The following is an 8785-nucleotide window of genomic DNA, read 5'->3' as shown; positions in this document are numbered from 1 at the left end:
CGAACAGTACGAATTTCTAATTACTATAAGAAGACAACTTATGAACATTTCATTGTTGGACAATTTCACAAATTTGTACTTTCTCATAGATCCTTACAATAAATTTCCAAAGTGAGTGAAGTTAGACAGAAAAAAAAAATACTTTCTTATATTCCACATGCATCCATGTATTTCTATGGTTGTAGGTCATAAGTTAACCTACACCACTTTGACCAAGCAAAAGAACAAAGTGCCATGTTTCCATACAGGGTTTAAATGACCCATAACGACTCAAATATATGCAAACACCTCCACTGAAAATGTATGATCATTTAAAACCAATCGTGAGCTATTTGGAAAAATGTATTAAAATTTTTATGTTTAAACTTTCAAGCCACAACTGACCAATCACTGGGCCTACCAGGTGATCTGTTGCACCCACTGGGATGAACCATTATGTGGAATGTACTACTTTGACATTTTAAAGTTAGTATATTAACCAAAAACTGACAACAAATATACAGCAATTAATAACTTATAACTATTTACTACAATTAAAAACCACTGAGAATCAGTTTGTTTATGTTTTATGGGTAAAAATGGTCTCTGCAGTCATTTTGGAGTCTAGGATGTAATTAAAAATAGGCTGTTCAACCCATTTAATGCCTATATTATGTACAACCATACATTAATTTAAACAGATGTATGATGTATAAACATGTACACAGCTTTATTAGGTAGTGCCTCATAAAAATACTTATCTGTCTTCAATGATTGTTTTGGAAAATATTGATACTGTGTTCATTTCCCTGTTGGTTCCTTGTGATCAGTATAGATTGACCTTCAACTGGTTTCTTTGCACCCCTCAGCGCACATTGTTCCCTGCCTGGACACCCTAATGAAAATGTTCTCCACTGTTCCCCCCAAATATTAAAAAAGAAATAAAAATCCACATTACTTTATCTTTTCTCTTAATGTCTAAATCCAAAGCAAAGTCTGTTCTTGACTCTTGTGATGTTGGTACTTTTCCTAAAATCAATGGTCTTCCCAAGCTGATTAAAAGTTGAGCATAGAGCACAATTTAGCAACAGTTTGTAACTGTTTCACCCACGCTTTCATTGTAAAGTGTTCATAGCTTTCTACATAGATTTCTACAGGAAATGTTATGTGGTTGCAGGGTAGTAATGGCAAATTGAAATTAAAGGATCTGAAATTTGATCAGAAGTGTATCAAATCACAACGGGGAAATCGTTCATTAGTTCATTAAGAAATTATTACATCTAAAAAAAAAAGCTGCAGAAAACACTGTTACAACTGCACAAACCTGTACTAAAGATGCACTAAAAAAGTAAACCACTTCGGTTTAATTTTGATCTTAACAGTTTTAAGGATGACCCAAAAAATACCTTTAATATATTTAAAACAATAGCAGCACAAATGATTATTTTAACTGAACGGATTTCTGCAAACACATCGAAGAGTCTGCTGCAGAACCGTGGAAAAACACAGGAGGGTCCATGGGGTCTGTTGGAACATCTGCAGGCAGAAAGGTCTGAAATTCAGTATGATGTTAAAATATTATACTTAATTAGAATAGAGGGGGAAAAATATCACTTGCTTTCATTTATTCAAAGATTATATTAAAAATAAATTCTGTTTATGACTAAACAGAAAACTGGACATACTAAAGGATGATCACAGAAGTCGAGAGGTAACAGTGCCTTGCAAAAACATCCTTGCTTCAGTTCTTTTCCCTTTCTTCAACAAAGTTAACTTCCTTTTAGGATTATATGCTACATGTCAATTCAAACTGAAAAACTCACAGAGAGAGAAAGATGCAATTAGAAGAGTTTATTGATACAATAGTTTTAACTTTGGCGCTCAGGCCTCGGCAGGAAACATAAACGCTGATTTATACTTTAATGCAGATAAACTGATGTATGAGAATAAGGATATTTCCCCCGGGCCTAAAACTGGTGGTGGAGTTTAGATAGATGAAGTTTGGTTAAACCATAGAGGCTGGTATGCAGGGTGATGCTTGAGTTAGATGTCACTGAATGAACAAGGTTGCATAAACTGTCCATGAAGAGCAAGCATGAATACCCTGCCCAGACCCGCTATCTCCTCAGGCCGGCCCTGCGTACCGGCACCAGATAAAGATTACCTATGTTTTCATTATAGCGTGGATCAGTTCACCTTTCAGAGGCTTCACCTACCCGTATATCTTCCCCAGAGTCTTAGCTGCCACAGCTTTGAACCTGTCCGGCCGGATCTCCATCCTGACGGCTCCGGGTCCGAGCGCACAGCCTCTTCTCCTTCGTGCGGCTCAGTCACATAAATAAAAAAAATATATTATTAATTGGTCATCAGCTTCGTTTAGTTAAAAGTTCCCAGGATTGTAGCTTGGAGAACTAGTTGTCCCGGCGTTTACAGGTTTCTTCTGGTTCCTTTAAAAATCAAAAACATTTTTTTAGATCCACTCCTCCTCCGGGAATCTGGACGAACTTCTTTAAATCCCGCTCGGGTTCGTAGAGGTTCGCTGAAAAAAGCACAGCGGGGCAACTTTAGTGAGGATTCATGGGTAAAAGGGTGTCTCTGGCCGTGGTCCTGAACAGGATTACAGCTGGCCGCGCGCTAATCTCCCAGAGTGTGTAGTGGAGGAGAGCATGTCACTTCCTTCCGAGCAGACTGGCTTGTTTCAGGCTATTCTGGGAGTGAATGGAGGGAGTTGGAGTAAACAGTCCGAGGGAAGCAGAATTCACAGGACAAGAATGGAAGAAGGTCCTTCAGGACGCACTGATGGCGGCGCTTTTTAGGAGACCAGAACAAACTTTAAATGGTCCATAAACGCACAAGGTCACACTATAAAGAGGGTGCCCAGAATAACAGTTAAAAATGCATTTTGTTTAAAATATAGAATAAAACAAATATATTCATTTTCAATATACACATTCTTTTTAAATATTAGGAGCTTAATTGTTTTATATGTACTTTTAATTCTTTAGTTGGATTTTTAATACTAATAAAATAAAACAATTTATAAGATTTGAAACATGTATGAAATATATAAACCCCCAAAGTATTTATTTTAAGGAACATTTATTTATTTAGAGCTGAATATATTTTGAAATAAAAATAGATGGTGTTATTTCACTCTATATTTATTTATTAATATGGAGTTAACTCTGTAATGCCAAATGTATCATATTTGATACCTTTTGCATAATTTAATGGTAAAAACTTTTCTCAAAATCCTATTGTACACAATCAGATATATCTGATAACAGAGGGCAGAAGACTACACAAAAAATAATCTTGACTTATTGCATAGTAATAAATTATTAATATCAAAAATGTTTTTCTGTTTTTTCTTTTTACACATTTTGTTAAAAGGCCAAATAAGGACTTCAAACCAAAAAAAAGTAATTTTCTGTTTTGTTTTATTCTTGGATCGGGCTTTAAAGGGTTAAGTTATTACATGAAATTTCATTCAACATAAGAATTTGTAGTTCACTGATTAGTGCATTTTTTTTATTTCTAATATTTGAACTATGTATTACAATCATTGTATTGTATACCTCAGGGGTCACAACAGTACTGTTGTATCTTGTGACCCTCCACTTTATATCTCTTGACAGAGATGGTAAACCTACTTTTTCTCTGATATTCAAGCAGTCTCAAACTGTAACCAATGTGCCTAAGAAGGACTAAGAACGAACAGTACGAATTTCTAATTACTATAAGAAGACAACTTATGAACATTTCATTGTTGGACAATTTCACAAATTTGTACTTTCTCATAGATCCTTACAATAAATTTCCAAAGTGAGTGAAGTTAGACAGAAAAAAAAAATACTTTCTTATATTCCACATGCATCCATGTATTTCTATGGTTGTAGGTCATAAGTTAACCTACACCACTTTGACCAAGCAAAAGAACAAAGTGCCATGTTTCCATACAGGGTTTAAATGACCCATAACGACTCAAATATATGCAAACACCTCCACTGAAAATGTATGATCATTTAAAACCAATCGTGAGCTATTTGGAAAAATGTATTAAAATTTTTATGTTTAAACTTTCAAGCCACAACTGACCAATCACTGGGCCTACCAGGTGATCTGTTGCACCCACTGGGATGAACCATTATGTGGAATGTACTACTTTGACATTTTAAAGTTAGTATATTAACCAAAAACTGACAACAAATATACAGCAATTAATAACTTATAACTATTTACTACAATTAAAAACCACTGAGAATCAGTTTGTTTATGTTTTATGGGTAAAAATGGTCTCTGCAGTCATTTTGGAGTCTAGGATGTAATTAAAAATAGGCTGTTCAACCCATTTAATGCCTATATTATGTACAACCATACATTAATTTAAACAGATGTATGATGTATAAACATGTACACAGCTTTATTAGGTAGTGCCTCATAAAAATACTTATCTGTCTTCAATGATTGTTTTGGAAAATATTGATACTGTGTTCATTTCCCTGTTGGTTCCTTGTGATCAGTATAGATTGACCTTCAACTGGTTTCTTTGCACCCCTCAGCGCACATTGTTCCCTGCCTGGACACCCTAATGAAAATGTTCTCCACTGTTCCCCCCAAATATTAAAAAAGAAATAAAAATCCACATTACTTTATCTTTTCTCTTAATGTCTAAATCCAAAGCAAAGTCTGTTCTTGACTCTTGTGATGTTGGTACTTTTCCTAAAATCAATGGTCTTCCCAAGCTGATTAAAAGTTGAGCATAGAGCACAATTTAGCAACAGTTTGTAACTGTTTCACCCACGCTTTCATTGTAAAGTGTTCATAGCTTTCTACATAGATTTCTACAGGAAATGTTATGTGGTTGCAGGGTAGTAATGGCAAATTGAAATTAAAGGATCTGAAATTTGATCAGAAGTGTATCAAATCACAACGGGGAAATCGTTCATTAGTTCATTAAGAAATTATTACATCTAAAAAAAAAAGCTGCAGAAAACACTGTTACAACTGCACAAACCTGTACTAAAGATGCACTAAAAAAGTAAACCACTTCGGTTTAATTTTGATCTTAACAGTTTTAAGGATGACCCAAAAAATACCTTTAATATATTTAAAACAATAGCAGCACAAATGATTATTTTAACTGAACGGATTTCTGCAAACACATCGAAGAGTCTGCTGCAGAACCGTGGAAAAACACAGGAGGGTCCATGGGGTCTGTTGGAACATCTGCAGGCAGAAAGGTCTGAAATTCAGTATGATGTTAAAATATTATACTTAATTAGAATAGAGGGGGAAAAATATCACTTGCTTTCATTTATTCAAAGATTATATTAAAAATAAATTCTGTTTATGACTAAACAGAAAACTGGACATACTAAAGGATGATCACAGAAGTCGAGAGGTAACAGTGCCTTGCAAAAACATCCTTGCTTCAGTTCTTTTCCCTTTCTTCAACAAAGTTAACTTCCTTTTAGGATTATATGCTACATGTCAATTCAAACTGAAAAACTCACAGAGAGAGAAAGATGCAATTAGAAGAGTTTATTGATACAATAGTTTTAACTTTGGCGCTCAGGCCTCGGCAGGAAACATAAACGCTGATTTATACTTTAATGCAGATAAACTGATGTATGAGAATAAGGATATTTCCCCCGGGCCTAAAACTGGTGGTGGAGTTTAGATAGATGAAGTTTGGTTAAACCATAGAGGCTGGTATGCAGGGTGATGCTTGAGTTAGATGTCACTGAATGAACAAGGTTGCATAAACTGTCCATGAAGAGCAAGCATGAATACCCTGCCCAGACCCGCTATCTCCTCAGGCCGGCCCTGCGTACCGGCACCAGATAAAGATTACCTATGTTTTCATTATAGCGTGGATCAGTTCACCTTTCAGAGGCTTCACCTACCCGTATATCTTCCCCAGAGTCTTAGCTGCCACAGCTTTGAACCTGTCCGGCCGGATCTCCATCCTGACGGCTCCGGGTCCGAGCGCACAGCCTCTTCTCCTTCGTGCGGCTCAGTCACATAAATAAAAAAAATATATTATTAATTGGTCATCAGCTTCGTTTAGTTAAAAGTTCCCAGGATTGTAGCTTGGAGAACTAGTTGTCCCGGCGTTTACAGGTTTCTTCTGGTTCCTTTAAAAATCAAAAACATTTTTTTAGATCCACTCCTCCTCCGGGAATCTGGACGAACTTCTTTAAATCCCGCTCGGGTTCGTAGAGGTTCGCTGAAAAAAGCACAGCGGGGCAACTTTAGTGAGGATTCATGGGTAAAAGGGTGTCTCTGGCCGTGGTCCTGAACAGGATTACAGCTGGCCGCGCGCTAATCTCCCAGAGTGTGTAGTGGAGGAGAGCATGTCACTTCCTTCCGAGCAGACTGGCTTGTTTCAGGCTATTCTGGGAGTGAATGGAGGGAGTTGGAGTAAACAGTCCGAGGGAAGCAGAATTCACAGGACAAGAATGGAAGAAGGTCCTTCAGGACGCACTGATGGCGGCGCTTTTTAGGAGACCAGAACAAACTTTAAATGGTCCATAAACGCACAAGGTCACACTATAAAGAGGGTGCCCAGAATAACAGTTAAAAATGCATTTTGTTTAAAATATAGAATAAAACAAATATATTCATTTTCAATATACACATTCTTTTTAAATATTAGGAGCTTAATTGTTTTATATGTACTTTTAATTCTTTAGTTGGATTTTTAATACTAATAAAATAAAACAATTTATAAGATTTGAAACATGTATGAAATATATAAACCCCCAAAGTATTTATTTTAAGGAACATTTATTTATTTAGAGCTGAATATATTTTGAAATAAAAATAGATGGTGTTATTTCACTCTATATTTATTTATTAATATGGAGTTAACTCTGTAATGCCAAATGTATCATATTTGATACCTTTTGCATAATTTAATGGTAAAAACTTTTCTCAAAATCCTATTGTACACAATCAGATATATCTGATAACAGAGGGCAGAAGACTACACAAAAAATAATCTTGACTTATTGCATAGTAATAAATTATTAATATCAAAAATGTTTTTCTGTTTTTTCTTTTTACACATTTTGTTAAAAGGCCAAATAAGGACTTCAAACCAAAAAAAAGTAATTTTCTGTTTTGTTTTATTCTTGGATCGGGCTTTAAAGGGTTAAGTTATTACATGAAATTTCATTCAACATAAGAATTTGTAGTTCACTGATTAGTGCATTTTTTTTATTTCTAATATTTGAACTATGTATTACAATCATTGTATTGTATACCTCAGGGGTCACAACAGTACTGTTGTATCTTGTGACCCTCCACTTTATATCTCTTGACAGAGATGGTAAACCTACTTTTTCTCTGATATTCAAGCAGTCTCAAACTGTAACCAATGTGCCTAAGAAGGACTAAGAAGCTTTATGTTTCTGCTTGAAAACAATATCAACAACAACCCTTTGACAAGACAGTACGAATTTCTAATTACTATAAGAAGACAACTTATGAACATTTCATTGTTGGACAATTTCACAAATTTGTACTTTCTCATAGATCCTTACAATAAATTTCCAAAGTGAGTGAAGTTAGACAGAAAAAAAAATACTTTCTTATATTCCACATGCATCCATGTATTTCTATGGTTGTAGGTCATAAGTTAACCTACACCACTTTGACCAAGCAAAAGAACAAAGTGCCATGTTTCCATACAGGGTTTAAATGACCCATAACGACTCAAATATATGCAAACACCTCCACTGAAAATGTATGATCATTTAAAACCAATCGTGAGCTATTTGGAAAAATGTATTAAAATTTTTATGTTTAAACTTTCAAGCCACAACTGACCAATCACTGGGCCTACCAGGTGATCTGTTGCACCCACTGGGATGAACCATTATGTGGAATGTACTACTTTGACATTTTAAAGTTAGTATATTAACCAAAAACTGACAACAAATATACAGCAATTAATAACTTATAACTATTTACTACAATTAAAAACCACTGAGAATCAGTTTGTTTATGTTTTATGGGTAAAAATGGTCTCTGCAGTCATTTTGGAGTCTAGGATGTAATTAAAAATAGGCTGTTCAACCCATTTAATGCCTATATTATGTACAACCATACATTAATTTAAACAGATGTATGATGTATAAACATGTACACAGCTTTATTAGGTAGTGCCTCATAAAAATACTTATCTGTCTTCAATGATTGTTTTGGAAAATATTGATACTGTGTTCATTTCCCTGTTGGTTCCTTGTGATCAGTATAGATTGACCTTCAACTGGTTTCTTTGCACCCCTCAGCGCACATTGTTCCCTGCCTGGACACCCTAATGAAAATGTTCTCCACTGTTCCCCCCAAATATTAAAAAAGAAATAAAAATCCACATTACTTTATCTTTTCTCTTAATGTCTAAATCCAAAGCAAAGTCTGTTCTTGACTCTTGTGATGTTGGTACTTTTCCTAAAATCAATGGTCTTCCCAAGCTGATTAAAAGTTGAGCATAGAGCACAATTTAGCAACAGTTTGTAACTGTTTCACCCACGCTTTCATTGTAAAGTGTTCATAGCTTTCTACATAGATTTCTACAGGAAATGTTATGTGGTTGCAGGGTAGTAATGGCAAATTGAAATTAAAGGATCTGAAATTTGATCAGAAGTGTATCAAATCACAACGGGGAAATCGTTCATTAGTTCATTAAGAAATTATTACATCTAAAAAAAAAAGCTGCAGAAAACACTGTTACAACTGCACAAACCTGTACTAAAGATGCACTAAAAAAGTAAACCACTTCGGTTTAATTTTGATC

The sequence above is a fragment of the Cyprinodon tularosa genome, unplaced genomic scaffold, assembly GCF_016077235.1.
Source record: "Cyprinodon tularosa strain WSP-4 unplaced genomic scaffold, ASM1607723v1 ctg46, whole genome shotgun sequence".
In the NCBI taxonomy this organism is placed as follows: Eukaryota; Metazoa; Chordata; class Actinopteri; order Cyprinodontiformes; family Cyprinodontidae; genus Cyprinodon; species Cyprinodon tularosa.
The sequence above is the reverse complement of the archived record's forward strand: the minus strand, read 5'-3'. Positions refer to the sequence as shown.